The 23,230-nt window shown below is 39.2% G+C and overlaps 1 long non-coding RNA gene across 1 annotated transcript in view; it reads left to right on the forward strand.

Annotated features, from left to right (window-relative positions):
- Positions 1–4,672: 4,672 nt before the first annotated feature.
- LOC108447314 overlaps positions 4,673–23,230 on the forward strand; it is a 227,758-nt gene continuing 209,200 nt past the window's right edge. Inside the window, exon 1 of the long non-coding RNA XR_001862808.1 lies at positions 4,673–4,857. This is a non-coding gene — a long non-coding RNA (uncharacterized LOC108447314). The remainder of the gene's footprint in view (positions 4,858–23,230) is intronic.

The following is a 23,230-nucleotide window of genomic DNA, read 5'->3' on the forward strand; positions in this document are numbered from 1 at the left end:
GCAGGAATGAGGATGACTGGTTTTTAGGTACTCATGTTCTTCTCAACCATAGCTGCTTCTCTTCCTACTAGACTTTCAGAGCCAGTGAAACCCTAATTCTAATCTGGTTGGCAGTCTCCTACGGTGCCATACTGTGGAGTGGGCAAACACTTCTGTTGTTTAATTTGTGGCTGGGCACAATGAAATCAAAGTGGTGCCTGTTACTGTGATGCTGGATTGGAGAGCTGCTGGACCCTGGTGCATTTGAAATATGAGTCCAAACATTGCTGCTTGTATCTTTTCCTGCTTAAAGATGCCTGCCCACGTGTCTTTTTGCTCCCACTGCCTAATTCAGCAGCTGTGAGCTGCAGGCAGTAGCACATGTGCATTGGCTAAAATAACCAGCCAGCCTCTCCCTTTGCTCTTGCCAGAGTCTCATGTTGTTGAAAAGAGTTTTTAGGATCAGATCCGTCTTCTCAATTTGCATTATTCCTTTGCCCAAGACCAGCAGGAAGGCCTCATCAGGGTGGCCTGTCCTTTTATTCTTTTCTAGATCAAGTTCAAAAAATAGTAATTTGGGGAATTTAGTACAGTAGCTAAGTGGTTCTTATTTTAAATCTAAAGTAGTATTACATATCAGGAAAATGTCTCTTAGAAACAGGCTTTAGGGTTTTTTTTGTAGGTTTTTTTAAGAGCTCATTTTTATTTTTACTCTTTTAAACATCTTAAAATACTGTTTGAGTTTCTACATGCCTTTCACTTTACTGTAGGAAGCAAGGGCTTTTGTTCTTCAGTTGCCCAGTGCAGACTTACAGGCCAGGTAGGTAGAAATGCAGGTTGCTTGCTATTCTCTTCAAACTGATCCCATGTATGTGAATGATATGAATATTAACTTTGTAAATGCAAATATCATCTTTTTAGGGAGAGAGCCTGGACCCTATGCCCAGAGCAAAATGCACTCTCCTTTACCTGTGGGCACTTGCTTGTATATTCTGGTCTGAACATACTTATGCCAAGATGCATCCTGAATCAAATTTTTGTTATTGAATTATAAGACCCTGAAAACTGTTTTTATAATGGATATGTTGAAAGGCCATCAAATTTAGGACCTGGCAGAGCTATAATTTTACAGGCATTAGGCATCTGAAATAACTTTGTCTAAAGATTACACCTGGATTTGTCATCCGTTTTCTAGGAAATACTTGAACTGTGTTTTATGCACACAGAAAGACTTACTTCATAATATAAGGAGCTCTGAGATTTATATTCCAATATTCAACAACACTTTAAAATGTTTTTTTCATTCTCATAATGGAGCTGTCATAAACTATGTATTTTAAACATATCAAATGGAATTTATGAAAAAATTCTACATGGAATCTTGTTTCTGCATATTTGAAGTGGAAAGTGTCCCATAAGGTTAGGTCAGCTTTTTAAAAACCACATCTATTAAGAGAGAGTCTTGTAGCTTTGCTTATTATCTAAGTAGTTGCCTTAAATTACATTTTCATCTATGAATGCTTGATGTGCGAGGAAGATTCCCTGGGGCTGCATCTTGCACTTTGGGGGGAAACAAATGAAGAGCTGCTGTTTCATCAAACAGGCAAAACACTTGCAATATGTTTGGGTGCAGTGGAAGAAATTCTCCTGACAGGCTGGAATGAAGGCAAAGCCTGTAAGGAGGTTGTATTCCAGCAAAAGGATGTGTGTCCAATTCCTGCATCAGCCAGCTGTTGATGTGCACTCCCTTGACATAAGGAACAGCAATGCATCACTGTCAGAATGTCACGCTGGCTTTTAGGGGTCAATTCTATGTTGCTTGGATGTCTTGTAGTGACCAAAGTTCTGTCATGTAGAGCAGTAAAAGGTTTTTTTTTTTCTTTTCAAATTTTACTTCAAGCAATGCTATACCTCCTGTTTCTGAGGGATAATCTGTTTTCTCTATAATGTGGACAAAGTCTTTTGCAGAAAAGATATTGAAATGCTTCCCTTTGGTTGCTGTAAATGGTATAGAATGGAGAGCATGTTACCTGCCACAGACCTCTGAGCAATAACTCAGTAATGTGACTGAATCAGCTACATAATCCCATTGGACTTCATTCTCAAGGGGTGTCAGGAATCAGTGTCTTGGCTAGGTCAGACAATCACAGCGTGGCCTAGGTAGGGTGCCTGTGGCTGTACCACCACAGAGTGTAACACAGACCCTACGCTAAATGTAGGCCCAAATGTTTCTGGCTGTGCTGGGATGTTCTGTATCTATTTTCGGACAGATGCTCTTACTGCAGACTTAATTAAGAAGAGTCACTGTATGAACCTTACTTTTCTGTGCAAAGTTCAGTTCAATGTGTGTGCGCTGTGGGGGACTTGGCAGGGGGAGAGATATGGGTAATAAATGCAGGTCCAAATTTCACTTTTTTCATTTCTCTTTAGTTGGGAAGTTGGGATGATATAGGTGGTTTAAAAACCTCAAACATTAAGGCTACTGTAGAGTTAAATAATGGTTGCAGAGATTTCCTGTGACTTGGGAGGGCTGCTGTTACAGCAAGGAATATCGAGGGGAAAGCTCTCATTAGTTGAATATTTAAGTGAAGTGTGAGTTGAACCACACATGAATTTAGCAGTGTAAATTATTGTAGTGATAACATAATCCACTGAAGAGACGGGCTTTGCCATCATTCTTGTTGGTGATTAATCACTTACCAAATTAGGAAGAAAGTGTAAGGAGAGTTGGTTATATTGCTACTTCTCCCAGCAAAGCAAATAAGCAGTGGTTGAAGGAGTTACCTACCTGTCTGTGGGAGGTATGTGAGTAGAAAGGAGGGAGGAAATTGGTGACTCTTAATAGGTGATGTATATTCAGTGTATACACTGAATGTAAAAAACCCAGCATCTAAAAACTCCCCTGTTAATTTTTCCTCCCTTTTTATCAATAAAAATGTTATTGATCTTGTAATACTTACTGTATCAAGTTAATTCAAAAAATCAATTTATTTAAAGGCTAAAATTTGCATATTTATTTCTTACATGCACATTTTGGGAGCTTTTGTCTGCTCAGTTCTTGCAAATAGGTAAACTTTCCAGCTGTCCAATAAATCATGACCATCTTGCTCTAAAATCATTTACTATCATCAGGGAAGATAATGTTGTCCACTTTCTTAAAGTTCTTCCCTACTTCTATCATTTTTTGTCAAATATCATTCATATCTCCATGTTCTCTTCCTGATGAGGAAAATCCATTTGGAAAGATTTTGGAAAAAATCTTGGTCCTCCTGAGGATTATGACAAAGTTTTCCCTGCAAAGCCACAAATGCAACCCATTCCCACAGAAAGTGGTTAAGCAGACAATGTGGATCACCACCTCATGTTCTTGTGTAGCAGCATACTTGCAGTTTGAGAGAGGACTGGGTTTTGTCATGCATGACCAGCTTGTGGCCTCACCATGGCTGTGTGTTTGGAAGGCTGCAGCTTTGGTGTATACCTGTGATGTGCCAAGTAGCATGGTCTAGTCGAGGAAGAACCAGCTGAGCTGAGTCTGGGAGCAGCTTCTTTGTGTCAACAAGGTACTGGACCCCATCGGTGTGGGTCCAGCACTGTGCTGAGGGGGTGCTGTGGTGCTGGAAACCCTTGTATCACACTGTGTATGGAGCATTACTGCTCTCAGAATTTGCTCAAAAGGCCCTGGAAAAGGTTGTTGTGTTGCCTCATGTAGGATCTGCCAAGCTTCTTGTAGGCAGAGAGGTAGGAGTAGCTTTATTATTGTGCTTTTGCAGATAATGGGTATGATAGTTTGTTTTGCTCAGAACTCTGCTGCAGGTCTCTATGACAGAGCTAGGAGATGGGTGTGCTCAAATCTTGGAGTTCCTTACCCATTATGACTTTACCAGTTTAATACGTTTCAGATGTAAATAATCTGTGTTGACTATTTGGCTGATGAATTGTTTCACACCTGCTTTCCCCTGTGCTTTTTTTTTTTTTTTTTTTTTTTTTTTTTTTTTTTTTTTTTTTTTTTATGGGTGGAATTATCTGGGGAAAACTGCAGATCAGGTGAAGTTGGAACCTGAATAGCAAGTGCCAAATAAAAATGATGGGGAGTATGAAATATAATACCTTTTTTCAGCCTGTGTAATACTTTAATGTCTCTTCCTGGCTTGGAGAATTTTATCCAACATTTCAAGTGTCCTGTGAGTGTGTTAAAGTATGTTTTGTTTTGAAGCCGTAATAACCAATGTTTGCAAAATATGCACCTTAAATTTTATTCCTAAATACAGAGATGGGGAAAGAACAGAATTTAAAAACATGGAGTGCTGATGTTCTCTTAGTATCAACTCTAATGAGCATCTTGTGTGCAGTCTGGCAGCCATCAATTCCAAGCCTAGAAGGGCTCAGAGTCTGCTAAATACCTGAAATAAAGCCAGCAAACCACTGTGAGCAGCAGGGATGTGGGAACAATCTTAAAACCTCCTGCACCTGCCACATGTGTCCAGTCACTGTAGATCTGAGTATGAAAAGCTTGCTGGATACCTGTGGGAGGGTTAGGCACACTTGTGCTCCTGCTGCACATTACATCTGTCAACATATCATATCTGTTGCTAGATTTACATGGCGTTACTGACAAAACATACTCTGTTTGTGCTGCCTGTCAAAGGCCTCCTATTTATTATTATTGTGCTTTTTTTTTTTTTTTTTCCCTAGACTGCAGAAAAGATGGGCAGACAGCTCTCCAGCTCAGCTACCTGGTAGTGTGAAGTAGCTGTAATGTTGGCTTAACCCATGGCTGAAAGACTCCTCTGTTGACAGAAGGTCACCAGGATGGCACTTCTGCTGCCTGGAAAGGCTTCTGCTTTCCTGTTCTGTCCAAGCATCCTTTCCTGAGCAAAAGTGAGTAGGCTGTAACATTTCAATGTGCTAGGAACTCCTGGCTGCCAGAAGTGGACTCTCAGTCCATATGAACCTAGGTGTGAACTATTGTGCATGGGACTAGCCCAGGGATAAAGGAGAGAAGATGTGAAGGTGATATAAAACTGCTGCTGCTTCAACTTTTCTCCTCTGAGGAGGCATAATAAAAAGACAGCTTAGACTTGAGGCCAAACTCTCTCCAGTGGGGATTTTGCCATATAATTTTATGTGTTGGGGATGAGTGGGAAATAATATAAAAGAGGGTGACAGCTTAGGGTGGGGGGCATTTGCATCAACTCCTTGGTATACCTAGTTCAGATGCATAAAGTATTCATTAGTTTCTCTTTTATTATTTAGCTCCTGATTTTTAGATAATCAATCACACCTATCTGATCCAAAGGAATATAGGTTTTAAAGAGAAATGTGTTAATATAAGGCAGTGAAGCCTTCAGATCCTCAGTGCAGAGAGGTTATGCCAGCTGCTGAATGAACAGTAAAAGCACAACTTCTCTGGAAAGATCATCTGAAGTTTGAACATTGGCTGAGTTGAGTGGTGATATGGTTTTGCGGTGCTGAGGTTAGCACTGTGCATCGGTACCTGTAAAACTGCAGTGCTGCTCTGAAGGGTATTTGTCCCTCATGAGAAGGTTAGCAGCCTTGGACTGCCTTTAGGCTTTGTGTACCAGCAGTCCCCTTTCTGACAAGCTGCTTCTCAGCACTTTCCAAGACAAGCATGGATTTTGACAGCTCATGCTATAACACTGCTCTGTGAGGCTTTAAAAGATCAAGTTTACTGAATGTGGAGTTTATTGCCCCAGTGTTGGTAAAAAGTAACCATTGAGTCTTCATGGAAGATAAAACTTAATATTGATATTGGTGACCACATCCCCTGCAAGATGTAAAATTTTTCTGAACATCTTAGGCATTTCTGACCTGTCTTTTGATAATAATCCAAATATTCAGCATCAGTGTTGTCAATCTTGAGTCAAAATTCCGGCTGCCATGGCAGCCACTCCTTTAGTATTGTTGGATGAGAGATTGTGGAGATGTGATCAGCCAGGAGAGCCTGTGGTTGTTTGGTGGCAGTGGGGGAAATGCTTAATAAAAGGACAAAAATAATCCTAGTAGGTGTTAGTTCATTTGTCCCTGTTGGAAAATGAAAGATGTAGTTCAGCTTCCTCTGTCTGGATAAAGGAAGTAATTCCAATAACTTCAAGCATTTAATACATAGATTTTGTGTCTGGTTTAATTTCAAATATAAAAATTTGTGCCAGGTGTTCTGTGGGTTTTTGCCAAAAGTCTTAAAACAGACAGCCAAATGAACTTGGGAGATTAGTGGTTTGTGCCTGAGAGGGAATTTTGAGTGGCAAAAATCGGCAAGTTCAGCTCTTGCAGAAGCTGTGGGCAGTGCTGTAAGCACTGTAAAACAAGTATTATAAACCTGAGCAAAGTCAGAGCTTTGTAAATGCATGCAGACTGTCTGAGGATCTTGGACAGATGTTTCAGATGTTAAAACAGGATAGGCTTTGCCCATCCAAACAATCTGTCACTGTGCGTGTGTTCAATAGGCAAATAAGAGGCAACGCCAGCTTTTTTCATGTAAATCTCCAGGGATTTTCCTCTAGGGTTCAGAGCTCTGGCAAAAAGCTGTCTGCAAGAATAATTAAACATGTGGGGGGGGAGGGGGGAGGAACCCTACAAAATTTAAACAAAATATCCAGTGCACAAGCACAGCATACGTGCTTCTTTGAATTCAACGTATCAGTGCTTAAAATTAGAAAAAAAAAAAAATCTCTCCTATAAAAAGTTCCTTATAAAATTAGGTATTTTGAGGCAGTCTAAAGGAGCACATAGTTTTGTACTGGGAATTGGTCTCTATCCAGTATGCTTTACACGTATTTGTTGAAGGATACAATGCACTTGTATTATTGCACAGATTTCATTCTTGGATGATTTCCCCTTTGGCATACTAGTGGCAGTTTTTCATTGGTTATTCATTTATATTATTGATTAACACCTACTGGACCAATTTATTAGTGCCTCTGAATCCATTTTAAGTATCAGGGTTTTCTAATGGAGAAGTATCCTTTACAGAATACTAACATCACACTTGTAAAACATTCATTGACTTCATTTATTTTTACTGTATGTAGCATAAACCATACATCAACAAGTAGATGTTCTGTTGTTGTAGATCTCCAATTTTGCAAGCCTTCTGGCTTTTTTGATATGGAAATGCTACCTGGAGCACAAGTGAAATCTCTTCTGTGAGACTCATGGGGCTCCTCCTGTCTATCATGGAACTGTTAGCAGTCCTTCAAGGAAAAATTTTCCCTGTTCTTGTCTACTTGCACATGCCGTCTTGCTTGTTGTGTTTGGGGAAAATGTGGAGATTGTCTCTGTTTGTATCTCAGGGGGTATGGACTGAACCAGTTAAAATGAGACAGTTCTCTCGTTCTTCTGGAGCAACTTAAGCAGAGAATGATTCAAGTACGTGGCACAGTGAGATAATTCTTCAGGAAAGCTCTTGGGTCAAGGCATTGTAACTCTATGACATAAAAGTACAGGCTGTATCTTCAGAAACTTCTTATGGGCTGATAATATTAAGTACTCTGGTTTAGGATCATGTGTTCCCTATTGTTGTTCTTTGGGAAATATCTTTGCACACCACTAGGTACATATGTATATATATTTTTTAGTGTTTGAGTTGTGAAAAACCTTGTGCGCATGTGCCAAAATTAGTGATTAAAGGCCTGAAAACTGAATGGCAGTGAAATTCTGCCAACCTCCAAAGCTTAGATGATGTTGTTCAGTACATCTGTCAGCAACCTTAGCCTGTGTGTTCCAGTAGGCAGCCATCTAGTTTGTTTTCTTTATTAGCAGCTAAAAATTGTTTAACTCATAAATTTCTACCTCTGTTGCAGCTAGTGATTGACATGCTCTTGATGATTGACAGGTGTGTGCTTACAAGTTTTTTGCATGATGCCTGGGGCAGGTCTAAGTATATGGGGGAGAAAGCCAGGGTTCAAAAAAAGGTATGAATAAGGCTAGTGTTCTGAACTTCAGCTGTTCTCCTCCAGAATGGAGTAATACTAGAAACTGTCTCTCTCTGCATTAAACAAATGTATTGCTCTTGGACCTTTCTGATCTGAAGTGCCTAAAACAAATAAACAAAATGTTAAATGTAACAGATAAAAAGAAATGACCATAGTTAGGGAAATAGCAATTAAGACAGAAAAAATAATTGTGGACTTTTTATACTCTAATCCTTCAGTAGTTCCCAGATCTCCTTCCAGTAGACTGTTTTGGAATGGGACTTGTACTTTACCAAGGGCACATAACTGGTCAGAGTTTGCAGTAGGGCTGTGATTTAAGACACAAACAGATGCAGGGCAGTAATGTGGCTGCGGCAGATGAATAGGTGATGAATCAGGAGAGCTTTGCATAGTACAAAGGATAAATGTTGTCAGTGCAAGTTGTCCTGTTTTTTTTTTTTTTAAAGAAACCTCATTTGGGATGCGCTCTTTTCACCAAATGAAACATAATGACTGTCTTCTGACTAGGTAAGTACTTTGAAACTGGGTAAAGTGTAGGTTGCAATTAGGAATTAGTATTTACTGAAGCTGAGCATGCAACTCGTGGTGTTATATTGCTTTGAAGCCCAACAGTTTGTACTTGACACATTTCATGGGGTAAAAAATGTTTATTTTAGTAACTGAAAGTGTGCCAAAAAAGTCATGTGAACTTGAACTTAAATTTTATTTTTCAATGTCCTATTTAGTCAACGCTATGGAGTCATATAGCGCAATGAGATTTGCAAAGCAGGAAACCTTTATGCTAGGATATTCCCTGACCTTCTTATTCAGTCTCTTCAGAAACATCATTTTTTGCTGCCTGTGGGGTCCAACCAGAGCTTAGGGAAATCTAAGGCCTTGGACTAGGATGGAAAAGGGCTGGATTAATAAATGTCCATAGACTGTGGAAAGAATTTGATGCTGACTAGCATTTTCCTTGTGGGCCCCCTTCTGCAGTGAGAAACTGCGTTTCACGGGGTATTTGCAGAAAGCTCCATCAGAACAGCTCCACAGAGTTACACAGTCTAGAGCGCTATGAGAGGAACAAATGTTAAGCCTGGTATGGAGTGGAGGGGCTCCGTGCAGATAGTGCAGCAGACACTTTCTAGCAGTCAGTGGATTATTTCTTTATAAAAAAAGAGACTGATACATCCCAGTCATCTCTCCTGAACATATGCTTCGGTTATTTTCTTCCTCTTCTGCCTTTAGCACTTCCAACTCTGTTCCTGCACGTGTCTGTGCAGAAGAAATGTAGGAAGGTCGTCTGGTGGACACAATATTCTGTTTTCTTCATGGGTTTTAGTGAAACGCCCTAAGAAACTAAGGGCATGGGTTCTCATGACTGCAATGAATCATGCTCTTGGTAAGGGAGTATAAGCCCAGGCTTTTAGTGAGCAAATTAGTTTTTATGTGCTAGTGACTATATAATTATTTGGACTTACTAATATTTTGGAGCTTACACAAGATAACCTTCTAGTTTCTTTTTGCTCACTCGATTTCCCCCTGCTTGTGGAAAAGAGTGCTCAGAATGAATGTACAATGCGTGGAATAAATTCTCATTTGATTTTAATTACTTGCTTTGTATATTCTAGTGCATTTTGTGGGACCCTGAACAGACTGGATGACAGGTCAGTTACAGGATGACTATCCATAAGTGCTGTTGAAACTGGCTTAAAGCATGGCTTTGTTGGGAATAACTTGTGCTTGTGCTGTCAGTGAGCCTATTGTAGGTTCCTGTCTAGGTTCCTGAAATGCCCCAAATTGTAAAACACACAGAACATGCATGTAATGTTTTGACTTTTGACAAAGGTAGCTTCCAGAGACTAGGTAGCTCTGACTGTGCAGGGCTAAAGTTGGAAGACTGAACTGTTTAAAGCCTGGTTTTTTTACCTGTAAAAGAGCAACTTGGAGCTGCAGATTTAGCTTGTGATTTAACAATCCTTCCTGCTAGATCTCTGCTAATACTAATTAGGCCTGGATTGTGCGCTCAGTTGTGCTGTGTTGAGCCAGGCACAGCACAAGCTGTGCTGTTGCTACCAGCTCAATGCCAGCTGCAGTAGCACAGACGATACCTGATCCAGCATAAAGTGAAGAGTGGTGTAGACAGATGACACCTGATCTCGCCCAGTCTGCTGGGACAGCTACTCCTTGAACATTTTTAACAAATCTGAAATGACAAAGCAAGTTTTCCCTGGCTCTGCAGTCTGTGTCATGGCTTCAGTGTTCCTGATACAGCAGTAAGCATCTTAAAGCAATATTCTTAATCTTGCAAAACTATACCTATGTTATCTCAGTAAACATCTGCCTGTGCCCTAGGGAGTTTAGTGAATATACCTTGCAGATAGGAGATTAAACGCCACAAATTCTAGTTCTGTTTGGACATTATTATTGCTTGGTTGTCAGACAGTTTTGTGCCAAATGCCTGTTCCTGTAAATGCTTAGGAGTTAGTACAGTTTTGTTGCCTTCAGTGAGCACTTTACTTATCAGGCTAATACATGTTAGCTGTTGGCATCTGGATCCTAAGCCAAAGAAAGTTTTCCGTGGTAAGAAGGTAAAGACCATAGACACCAGCTATTTTAATTTACTTGGGATTCAGTTGGAATCTAATTGTAAGTAATATCCTCTTAAGGGTTATGCACAAATTCCATTGAAAGTTGGACTGAGATCTAAAGCAGCAGGAGGATGTTTTTGATATATATTGCCATTAATATCTTGGTTTTACATCTGTTATCCAAAAGAGTTTGTGATGTTTAATAAATGACTTTGTGTGTGTGTGTCTGTAAGCAGGTTTGGGGACTCTGGTGTTTCTTTTTGAGGTGCAGTTCTATGTTAATAATATAGAAGTGTGGCTTGTCTTCTCATAGCACTAAAAGTGAGATAATCCCTGTGTAAGGAATCAGTAAGTATGGTCTGCTTAATCTAGTCTCAGTGTGAAACTGTTGACATTTGTTCTTTTTTTTCTATCATTATGTGACTGGGCCTGTTTTGTGCTGGATTAGGCACAAATCTCCTATGCAGCACATTTGGCATGTTACTAGTAGTTTAACTTCATTAATAATGTATGAAGGAAATGTAATCCATGACAAGGAAGGAAAGAAAAGTATTTTTACAGCTACCAAATCCTCTGGAATGGGTAATTATTCAAGATTTGATGTTTGATGTTATAGTTTACAACTGAGCTCCTTCCACAAAATAAGATATACATACATACAAGTATAGTAGCACTATAGGAAATGTGCTCCTTCCTATTTGAGGTTGTACATACTGGTTTAGCATGCATCAAATGCAGAGAGAAATGCAGATTGTAAAAAGAATGTGCTTTATCTTACACAAGCACTGTGTTCTGATCTCAATGAAAACAAACTCAGACAATATAGCAAGCTTTTCAAAGGGGAGGAAAAAAGGCAGTTACCAGCTACTCACTGAGTTGTCGACCTTGCATAAGAAAGAAGATTACTTGTGTCTGTCAGCTACATAACATAAAGCCTATATCGGTCTATGGGCTGCTTCAAACAAATTTTCTTATTTAGAAATTCAATAGTATACTTGATATTCCCTCTCACCTGCAAGTCAGTCCTAAACAGCCTCACTATTTGAGGTGGCTGAAAAGTCACAGTGTGCTGCACAGAGTCTAAACCAGCCCCAAAGCAGCAGTCACTTGCAACTACTTTTGTGTTCTGCACTCCTGTCACATTTGTGCTATCAGAGCAACAGCTGGGGAGACTTTTTCAACAAAGATGAGTGTCAGATAATCCTGATGAGATTCCACATCCAACATCTTTTGTAATTATGTCACATTCAGCTGTAATGGAATAATTCAAGCTGAAAGGACAAGCTTTGATCCTTTCTTAAACCTTTCCCTGTGGACTGGCTATCTAAAAGATTTAAAGATATTTCTGTTACCAGATCTAGTGTTTCCTCAGAGAAGTCATGTTTCTGAAGCAGTGAGATCTGCAGGAGCAATATTATTTGCCAAATACATCTCTCAGAGCATTTTTGCAAAATAAAGATGTCAATAAGAATATGCCCTTCCAGAACCAACAAGGAAGAATTTATTTTAATATTCTTTAAGTCATTTGTGTGCATAGAAAATGGACTTTATTTGTTAACGAATCACAGTGGTGCAATCTATAAATATTGGTGTAAAAATTTGTTTGTGCTGAAGGAAATACAAATTTGTTTAAGCAAGGATCATACATAGTGGGAATATCTATTTAGAGAAGTAAATGTTTCTGAAGAGCCACTCTTTACAAATAATTAGTTGACACTAGGATTTTTGAAACAAGATTTAGTGGCCAGTTTCCTATTGAATTTCAATACAATTTCAGTACTTTATGCCCCTAGGCCCTTTTGGTAAACTTAATTAACTTGGAAAGGCCTTTGGGTCTACATGAAAAAGAAGTTCTTCAAAGGAATCGTTCTTATTTCAGGACAATATTTTGTATTCTTTAGTGTTACAGAATATGGCACTAGCTATTTTAGGTTTCTGAACAGAATAGTGTGGCTATGGATATGGAAACTGCTGTAGAAGATCTTTCCATGGGATCCTTTTGGCCTCAGTTTGGAGGATAGAGTTTGGATCCCTAATTTTTCTGTGTGTTAGATTTATGCCAAGGTAAATCCCTTGACTTCAATGAACGTTTTTCATTTGTTTCCTGGCCTCCACTGGTAAGAGAACTGTTTCTTAAGGTTTTCACACATGGACTACATTAAGGGGTCACATTCAGATGATACTCTTCTGGCATTTCCATCAGCCAGAGGTCAATGAAGTGCTATCTGGGCTAAGGATATAGGGTTGGGCATGTGTTTAGTCAGCTCCAAATTTCCCATCTGTCAGACATGAGAAATTCTATGTCTTTTCGTGCATGCCTGTTTGCTTAGGGTCTAAGAATCAGTGTGGCAGGGGTCATTTCTGAGGGCTGTGCTGGTGGAGTCCTTTGTATGCCTCCAAACAACCTGGTGCGTGCCTCACTTGTGTCTACTGGTGTTTAATGCTCACTCATCTTTATGGTCCTGAATTTGTGAGGCCTATGATAGAAGCTGACCTCTTCAGAGGTGTACAAATGGGAGAGACCTGCTTTCACACAGTCTCTCCTCCAAGTTTCTGCTACACATGTAGAATGTTATTAATTTTGCCTTAGCTTAAGTTTAGTTAATAAATAAAATCAATAACCAAGGTCCTGGGAGAATATTTTTCACTTTTTCCCAGGATGTATTTCAGTTTATCTGCAAGCTAATAAATGGTGGTGACTAATGATTGGTATGAGCAAACCTCAAAAGCATCAATTCAGAAAGCAGCCTCGAGTTTGGACATTTATCGGAGTTAGTTGTGTCTCTTGAGTGATCAATCTGGTCTGAAAGCTTGAAGGATTTCTTCCTCCATTTTGCTGGTTGAAAGGAATTGTTCTGCTTCCAGCTCAGGACAGCAAAATTCTGGGATGTAATACACAAAGTTCCTCTTGTGCCTCTAAGGATGGATGCTGAGAAGGCTGGATTTTTAACTCTTTCATAGCCATTGTCACTCAATGGGACAATTGTATGCTGCTGGCTAGTGCAGTTAATACCCCTGAAAAAGGGGTGATGTTTCTGCGTGGATAGGAAAGTAAATCTTGGATTTTTCCCATGTCATTTGATTCTGTTCTTGACCATAGTGATTTATTCAGTTGTTCGGTAAGTACCTCTAGAATTTGTGGAGAGTGGATGAGGTACTAAAAAAACTGAGGAAAAGGACAGTGCTTTCTTATATTTTAAAACAGTAAGGGGTTGTTGAGAGGAAAGAAGCAGGGCACCTTCTAGAATAGTCAGACAGATTTTAATCTTTGGCAAAATTGTGTAACAAATTAATGTACAGTTTGCAAATATCTAGGAAATAGAGGATGAAGAGCAGCCCAAAATACCTCAAGAACAAATTATATCTAACTAATATAACCCCCTTCTATGACAGGGCAAAATATGTGTGGATAGAGGCAAAGCAATAAATTCCTCTGTATCCTGGATTCAGAAGAGCTTTTAAAACAGTCTTATGCTACACTTTTGTAATGAATATAAGACATGTAGTCTAGGTGAAAATGTTGTAAGGTAGACTCCCAACCAGTTGGGCAATTTTTTTTACAAAAAATTGTACCAAGGAGGAGTTATTTGTACCCAAAACAAAAGGGTCTACCCAAAAGACTTTTTAAGGCCTATTTGGGGCCTGATTCTGAGGATTTCATTGATAACATAGCTGTTTTATTAAATGCTGTAATGAAGCAATTGCGATGAGCTGTAATTGTTTGAGGGTGGGATCAGAATTCAAAATGAATTCAAAATAATTTTGGTAAATTAGAACTCAAGTTATCTGAAAAAGTATAGAATGAAATTTAGGTGGGGGTAAACTATTTGGTGGGTAGTAATTGCTTGCATAAGTATGGATGAGAAGCAATGGAGTAAGCAGAGGTTCTGTGGAGAAAGATCCAATGCTAAGTCACAAGAGAAATGAGACTTAGCTGTGTTGCTTTATTGATAAAGGTTTGAACAGAACTGTAACAAGAAGGACAGCATTTCTTTTCCTCACCTCTTTCCATTGTAAGCCTTCAGCTGGAATGCTGTGCTTCATTTTGAACATTACACTTCAAGAAAGACTTCACAGAACAGGAAGTTTGGAAGGAACCACTGGAGATCATTTAGTCCAACCTCCCTACTCAAGCACTGCTCCCTAGACCATGTCACTTAGGATTGCATCTAGATGGCTTTTGAATATCTCCAGGGAAGGAGACTCCATAACCTCCCTGGGCAATTTTTTCAGTGTTCAGTCACTCTCACAGTAAAGAAGTTCTCCCTCATATTCAAGTGTAACTTCCTGTGCATTGGTTTCTGCCCGTTGTTTCTTGTCCTATTGCTTGTCACCACCGAGCAATAGGAGAACCATCTGGCTTCCTGCTTTGACACCCTCTTTTCAGATGCTTATAGAAATTGATGAGGTTCCCTTTCAGTTGTCTCTTCGTGAGGCTGAACAGGCCAAGCTCCCTCTGTCTTTCCTCGTAAGTGAAGGGTTCCAGTCCCTTTGCCCTCTTTGTAGGTCTCTGCTGGTCTTGCCCCAGGAGCTCCAGGTACCTCTGTGCTGAGGAGCCCAGAACTGGACACAACACTCCAGATGTGGCTTCACCAGGGCTGAGTAGAGGGGCAGGATCACCTCTCTCAATCTGCTGGCAACGTTCTTCCTAATGCACCCCAGGATACCATTAGCCTTTGTGGCCACAGGGACTCTGCTGGCTCATGCTTGTTGTCTTCCAGGACACCCAGGCCCTTCTCAGCACAGCTGCTTTCCATCATGTTGGCCTCTACCCTGTACTGGTGCACTAGTAAGGGTTCTTCCTTCCCAGGTGCATGATGCTGAACTTGCCTTTGCTGAGTTTCAAGGGGTTCTGCTCTGCCCATCCCTCCAGTGCATGAGATTCTTCTAAAAGGTTGTGCAGCCCTCTGGGGTATGGCCATGCCTCTGAGCTTTGTATCCTCAGCAGATTTGCAGATGAGGCACTCTAACCCTTCATCCACGTTGTGGGATAAGCTAAGCAATACTGGGGGCTAATCAACCCTTGGGGGACACCACTAGTTACAGGCCTCCTGCTAGACTGTAATGTTGATAAAAACCCTGAGCCCTGCCATTCAGCCAGTTCTCAATTCATCTCACTGTCTACTTTTCCGGCCTGCAGTTTTTGGGCTTGCCTGTGAGGATATCATGGATAAGTTTCTAAAGCCTTTGTGGAAGTTCAGATAGACAACTTTCACTGCTCTCCCCTCTTCTATCCAACTAGTTGTTCCAACATAAAGGCAATTGGGTCTGAACTGGTTGCAGAGAAATGAAGGAAAATCACTGAGCATATTAGGAGGATCAGGACAGGCTGAATGAATCTTTAACCTGATGAAGGCAGTACCAGAGGGGGTGACATAATGGTCTGCAAGGTTTCTCTAGAACCAGTATAACAATGTTATCTCTGCAGTGAGTAGGAGAAGTAGTAATGGACTTGAACTTCAGGAAGATGGATTAGTAGTAGTTTTTGGTGACATTCTCTTAAAAAAAAAAAAAAAGAAATGAAATGCTTAAATATCTTGTTGGGAGAATTGGGTCTGTTCCACTGAAAATAAGTTATGTATGTACCTATCGAGAATGATCCAGGCATGGTTTATACTATGCTTGAAGCAAGGTGCAGAAATGACCTCTTAATGTCCTTTATGGCAGTATTCAAAAACCCGTGGTTGATTCTCTGTACTAAAACACTTTGTATGCATATTACTAGAAGGAACTTGGGTATTGGTATAACAGTGCCAATGACACCAATTTGTAAACTTTTCTGGTTTGTGTGTATGATCACTGAAGAGTCAGTTCTTCAGCCGCTGGAATTAAAGACAGGCTACTGGGGTGAATTTACAGGGATTTGGTTGTGTAACTTTTAAGTGCCCAACATAAAAATTAGTTTAGGCTCAGTAAAAGTGTTCATTAAAGCTTAGGTATAGATTCAATCCCAAAGGGAAATCCAGATTTTTATGCAGTGGATAAAGTTTCACTGAATTGAAGATGTGATTGCAGTTTGGCAAAATCAAAGCAAATGTAACCAGCTCAAGGCACTGAAGTGTCATTTCTGCAGCAAACTGACAGTTGTGCATGTGGATAGCACGGGGGAGCTGCCTCTGCATGTTGGTATTTCCTGTGCTAAATCGCTTTATATGCTTAGAGATAATGTATTGCCTAGCAGGAAATTAGCTTGACTCATTTTACGTACTGGAAGGTACAATATTGATAAAAATCCAGCCATTCCGAAAGGATTGTGGCTGATTGTGGTCTGTCAGCTAACTGCAGATTACTTCAGGTTAGTGGAGCAAAGCTCGTAGGAGGTGTGATGCTGCAAGGTGCTGGTGAAAGGCAGGAGACTGTTCAGAGGAAAGCAAGCAAGAAAGGCACTCTACTCATTGACAGGCTACAATGGTAGCAGTAAGGCTTAAGACTTCTGACCTAATTCCTGTTTCTGCACCCTGTCTACCTGCTGGGGCTTTGATAACAGCAATAAATCTGTTATTCTAGTGTTTAAACTTTCTCTAGTTGGGAAGCTTTTTAGAAAAGTTTGTGAACTGGCAATAGAATTATTCAAATGAGTGCAGTTACGGGGCTGAGAAATACACTGGTTAATTTATTTTATTAAGGTAGTTTGCTGTATATATTAATGAAACAATGTTAGGTATCTCAAATACTTAATCTACTTTATGAATTAGGGCATAGATAAAATTATCACAAAACTCCATCAGATTTAACTATCATAATGTTACTGGTACACATATGATGCTGCAAACTCACGTGTAGACATGATGACCAGTGGTGCAAGTGAACTTACCTTTCGTCCTCCCATTTTCCTAATGTCCTAATACTGCATGTCTGGTTGTTATTGCTGTGGCAAAAAAGACCATGAATTTGTGGAAAAAACCCCCAACTATCTTTTGTGAAAGTCTAGAAATCACTGTATGATGTGATTTGGAAGACTTATCCATTATATATTTATTAAAAATATTTTTAAATGTGACGGTTAGATTAAGAACATAAGAAGCATCTTTTTTTTCTTCTTTAGGTGGGTTAACAGAGTAATCTGTTCAGCAGAGATGCCTTTACCTTTTTTTAGTGAAGTTACAGCTTGTAGCTTTTGAAAAATCTAACTATTAGATTTGTCAGTTTTTTTATATATTGTACATTTGGCTCAAACACACTTGTGCTTAATCACTTGGATGAATAAATCCCACAATATGCTCCAATATTGTGATGTACAGTGCACTCTTAAGGGCAACATCTCTCTATTTCTTTTACTCCTTCAGCATGAAGTCTGGGATTTCTTGCAAATGAAATGCATCTTTAGTAGTAATTTAAATACAGTAAAATTCTGTGATTTCAAGGCACTTGTAAAGGTCAATATACTACCAGCACTGGACTGTGTTTGAAAGTAATGAGAACTAGAGATTTAGGAACACTTAATAAGATACTATATTTGCATCTTTAGACACACACAAAATCCACAATTATAAATACGTAAAGTTCTCTGAATCCTTAAAAAAATAAAAAAAGTGGTGACTGTAGGCATCTGCCCTGTTGGGAGTAAAGCCTCTGAACAAAAAGTGTGATATAGTGCAGTGCAAAAGACGTTTCTTTGCAAAATGGGAGCTAGCCTCAGTGATCTCAAATGCATATGGGTAGAAGTAAAATTGGCACGTCATGTTAATATTAATTTTAAATTTCTTGAGGAATTCCCTTGGAAATTGATACCTACTGACATTTTCCTACTGCACAATGGTGGACATGAGCTGTGAACAATTATGTTGTTTATTTTATTAATAAATATTAATAAGATGCAAAGCTATGCTTCAGGAATCTGTAAGTATGTGAAGGATGTCATTTTTTTTCATGAACTTTGAACTACTGGTTTCATTTCTTTTTTTCTTTTGCTTGTTCTAGTTTCCCAGATTTTGTAACTAGAATCAGTGGAATTTCACTGTCCTCTAACTCATCTTGTGAGCAAATGGTTAATAAAAAACATTTCAATATTCATGGGCCTGAAGCTGCGTGTGTTGCTCATCAGAAAAATGTGATTAAAAATGAAAAAAATGTAGACATTAATTAAAGCTCTGGGTATAACCAAGTAAATATGGAGAAATATAGATAGATACCTTTATTAAATGTGTGCTATGCTTATGTCTGCATTTGACCTGAGAAACAAATAGTCTTTTTAGAGTGAACATGTTTTGTCCAAGTTATGCTGCTATTTCCTATCTCATCTGCGTCCAGGAAACACAGCAGCTTATTTCTGTTTAAGTCAGCTAAAATTAACCATAGTTCTACAAGTCACAAATTTACATCACTGCTGTAGCTGTTGATAACTTATGTCAAATTTTTATTATACCCATGTGTGGTTCCTAAATAAGCTGTTTGCTGTAAAGCTTAGCTAACCACTGGGTGACCTTTGTTCATAATTGTGTGTGCATAATAGAAGAAAGTTCCCCTGTTGCTCTTAAAGTCCACATTTACATAATTTCACATTTCTCAGTGAGAGCTCCATCAGCTTAGCAGGTATAAAACCTCCCTTTTCACTTCTTTCGGTTTAAGTATTTCATGGATATCAAAAATAATGGTGTTAGCCATCAATTTCATTCCAATGGATCATCCTAGATAAAAAACCATAAATTACATTTTAGGTTTGTAAAGTCTGTTACATTAAAGTTTTAGGTGATTACCACAGAATATGCACATAAAAGGTAGCCTTAGATCAAGAATCAGACTACTGACTGAAGCTCTGATTTCTGCTCTTTTCCCTCCCCTGACACAAGCCATTTCTCCCCATCTGTTAGAAAGCTGAATCCTTTCTTCAAGAAAAGGAACAAATCATATCCATTTCAGCTCCACTGTATTTTCCTAAAGGCTATCCATTTTTAGTTTCTCCCAGCTCCTCTCCTCAGAGCTGAATGCTTTCTGGACTGTAGGAATGTTTTTCTAACTTGTCCAGACACGTTATTTTTTGGTTTTTTTTTTTTCCCCTCCAAGAGTACTTCAGACAGATGTAGAAATGAATCTGTTGCAGGGAAGACTAAGCAAATATCCAGTGTGTTTTAAGCTTTATGTTATGCTAAATATCTTCAGGCCTTCCTCAGTTTTTCAGAGCCCTAGCTTGTCCTCAAGCTTACCTGCCTATTTTGTTTAAAGCTGTTAATGTGATTGAATGTTGCAGCAGGGATTTCTGCAACATGTATAGACAGCGAGGCCCGTGGAAAGAAATAGGGACAGATTCTTGATAGATGTTTCAGAGATCTTTATTTTCCAGCTGCATGGCCAGGGCACTGCTGAAGAACTGAGCAATTACGGGACCCGAGGGTCCTTCCTGGGCAGGGGAACACAAAACAACCAATGGGGCACAGGATTGACCAGGGCGTAGGGAAACCCCATAGGCTGCGCCTCTACCCCAGGGTCCCTTCCCCCCAGACCCCGCAGCAGGGGGGAGGAACCCCAACAGTTGAAGCTGTTTCTAAAGTACCTTCATCACCACCAGTGTTATCACCTGCTGAAATGCATGATATTAACAGCACAGAATGTACTATTTGAGTGTGTTCACGGTTGGGGAAGTTTCTACTTTAGTTTATGCTTACTCCATCCTACTGCTGAGGTCCCCTTCTACTACGTGCTGAACTCTGCATATCTGTTTGGATAGGATCAAAGGTATGAGCCAGGAGAACCAGACTTTTTTTCTTATTAAGTAACAGAAGATAAGACACATAAGCAAAATGATAAGAAATATTTTTGGTCACTGAATAGGTAGAAAGAAATCAGGGAAAAACAGCCACTAACCAAGTGAGAGAAAACAGTATCTTTTATTAATTCTGTAGTATTATACCTAATAAGGCAGCTCTTGCAGAACAACATTATAAAGTCACCTGTTACCTGTAGATTGCAAATAACTTTCTAACAGTAGACAAGTACAATTTTTCTGCCTGGGGAGTGAAGGGATAAAACTGAAGTAATCATTTCAGAGCTCTCATTGTGGAGTCCCATTCTCTAGGCTCTGATTAGAGAAGATGTGAAAGACTGTATTTCACTTTTTTGGTCTTTCTCTTTTGCTTCTATTGATTTGAAATATTAAAGTATCTTTACAAATGTGTTTTCTTGCATGACTGTCCCTGTTTCATATGTATCAAGAGCGAGAGACACTTTTTTTCACATTATAGGTACTGGGTTGTACAGCTAAGGTGAGTAATATTATTTCACCTGCTTGATAAATAGTGCCCTCACATTGTTCCTCCTACCATTACATTGCTCATGGTTTAGCATGTTCTTAGGGGAAAGGAGCTAGAAAAGGCTCTCAAATTTTCTTGTCTGAGACAACTGGTAGGATTTTACCCTATTCTTTCTTTTTTCATTGTAAGTGATTTCACTTTAACCTCTAAGTACAATGTCAGGAATGACATACAATGGGCATGCATAGAGGCCCTCTTTTTAATTTTCTTTTTAAAACTGGTTTATTGCTACTGCCATTTCAATAATGTAGTATCACATGTTAGCATTGGTTAATGTGTGATACTTATTTTACCTGACAAAGTGCTTGAGAGAAAGTCCATCACTGGCATTGTGTGTGTGCTGCGATTGGCAGACTTCAGTATGAAGGTTGATATAGGATGCTGGGCTGTGTTTCTCAGAGTCTGAGCAGGAATTTAAGCTTCAATTCTAAGAACAATATGTTTGACCTATCTCATATTTTTGCTAAATTATATAAAAATGATAGAACAGGTAATAAAACATGCAATCCCTGCACTGTTGTGCTGGCCTGAAAAGAAATTAAAGAGGTCATGTGAGTAGTATTTTTTGATTTTTTTTTTGATTTTTTTTTTTTTAGCATATCACTAAAAGTGATTGTTTTGGATAAAGCAGTGAGAAACAGCAGTTTCTTCCCCTCCCTTTTTCTCTATTTGGCTAAAGGAGAGTTTAAGTATAACAGATTCCTAGTAACTTCACGATATAAATGTTCTTTGCTCTCTCTTTCATTTGGTTCTGAGACATGATTGCTGTACCTCTTGCCCCAAAAGGAACAGAAAAGATATTTAGGAGAAAATCATCTGCTTGTTTCTTTTCCCTTTCTCACTGAGAAGCAAAATCCTACTGAAATGCCCCCATTGATCCAAAAAATAAAACAGTGAACTCTGCCTTTTCCTAACTCAACTATATAGCCCAGTGATGATCCCTATTTTCCCTGCAACCTAAAGAAATATTTCACATAGTGGCTTTTCAAAAAAGAACACTCTCAAAGAGTTTGGTGAGATATACTGTGGTTTGGGCAGGTAATCTTGCTTCTCTGGAATTGAATTTATATTGCTAGTGAGCATGTTTGGTCTTTCTTTTGTCCATAAACAAATGGTTTTTTGCTGCTTTGTTCCAAGATTGCATTTTGACAGCGGCATCAGATGGACTGTTTAACTTTTTATCAAGTAGAAGAAAACATGTAGTAATTGCCATATTGGGTTGTGCTTGTGTTCTGTCTAATGTACTACCATTTCTCTGATGACCATACCAGATGCTTGAGATGAGGATGGTAGACCCCATAGGAATTAGAGGCTTCTATGAAAATTTCATTCTAATCCCTTCTAACGAGAAATTGAGCTAAAACTGAAGCAGGAGCTTTTATCCTTTCCAGCAGTCTTCTTAGGTTGGTGACTCTAAGTCTTCTGAATATTCTTATCTGTGTCCAGATTTGATTTGCCTTTGGATAGTAGTGTTTGGGTTTATTTTTTTTTTTTTTTTTAACCTGTGGCAGTGAACTGCATGAATGGTGATAGAATCAGCATAAATTCTTCTAATTTAATTGAATGTCCCCTTTCCTCTTGAATCAGTCCTCTCAAATGTGTTGCACACCACATTGTGGTTCACAGAGTAAATAACAACGTAGAAGGCAGCTCCTATCTCCATATTTTCTCACTGAGGATAGTCTAACTATGGTGATAGCCCAACTATTGTTTGTACGTACAGTCTGAGAAGCTCAGCACCTCCCCCACACCCATCTTCTCAAAATCCTGTTCCTTGAGTATTTCAAATTGGGCACCCCAAACCACTGATTTGCAAACTTCCATTGATTCTTTGACTTCTCCACTGAGCATTGGTTTAATCAGGATATAATTTTATTTTAGACTTGGATGCCATATTACAGCTAGAACAGCTATTTTCACTACTTGTTTGGAACAGGCATGGATTGATAACTGGGCTATGTTGTTAGATTGCTTCAAAGTCTATGGCATGTGATTAGATGCTCTCATTCCCAGGTGAAACCTTAGATGTAGTTGTCAGTAAGGAAGATATTTTATAAAGCAAGCTTGTATGCTGTCTCTAACCCATCTTTCCTAGGAGTGGATAATCTGCTTTTGTATATTTGTGATATATCCAGTTGTGTCATGTAAAACACAGACTTGGACTGGAGTGATTCTTTCTCCTTTTTGAGAAGAAGTAATCTGATTTCAGTTACATCTGTGTAAGTCTGGATTTTACTCCTCTGTTCTCAAAGACATTATTTAGTATAATTATGGGAGTAGTTGGGACTGTAACTGGATCAGTTGGCTGTGTAATGTTACAGCTTCTGGTGAGTTGGGTCTTGCTGGAGTCTGCTCCCTCCCCTGGGACTGGAAATGCCCTCATGTACCTCGAGAAGTCAGATGCCAGAAAATATCTCTATTTGCAAGGACCATTTGACTGGGATAGGGCTTTGACTGACACCGGTATCAGTTGCATGTGCAT

Source organism: Corvus brachyrhynchos, unplaced genomic scaffold (assembly GCF_000691975.1).
Source record: "Corvus brachyrhynchos isolate BGI_N302 unplaced genomic scaffold, ASM69197v1 scaffold175, whole genome shotgun sequence".
NCBI lineage: Eukaryota > Metazoa > Chordata > Aves > Passeriformes > Corvidae > Corvus > Corvus brachyrhynchos.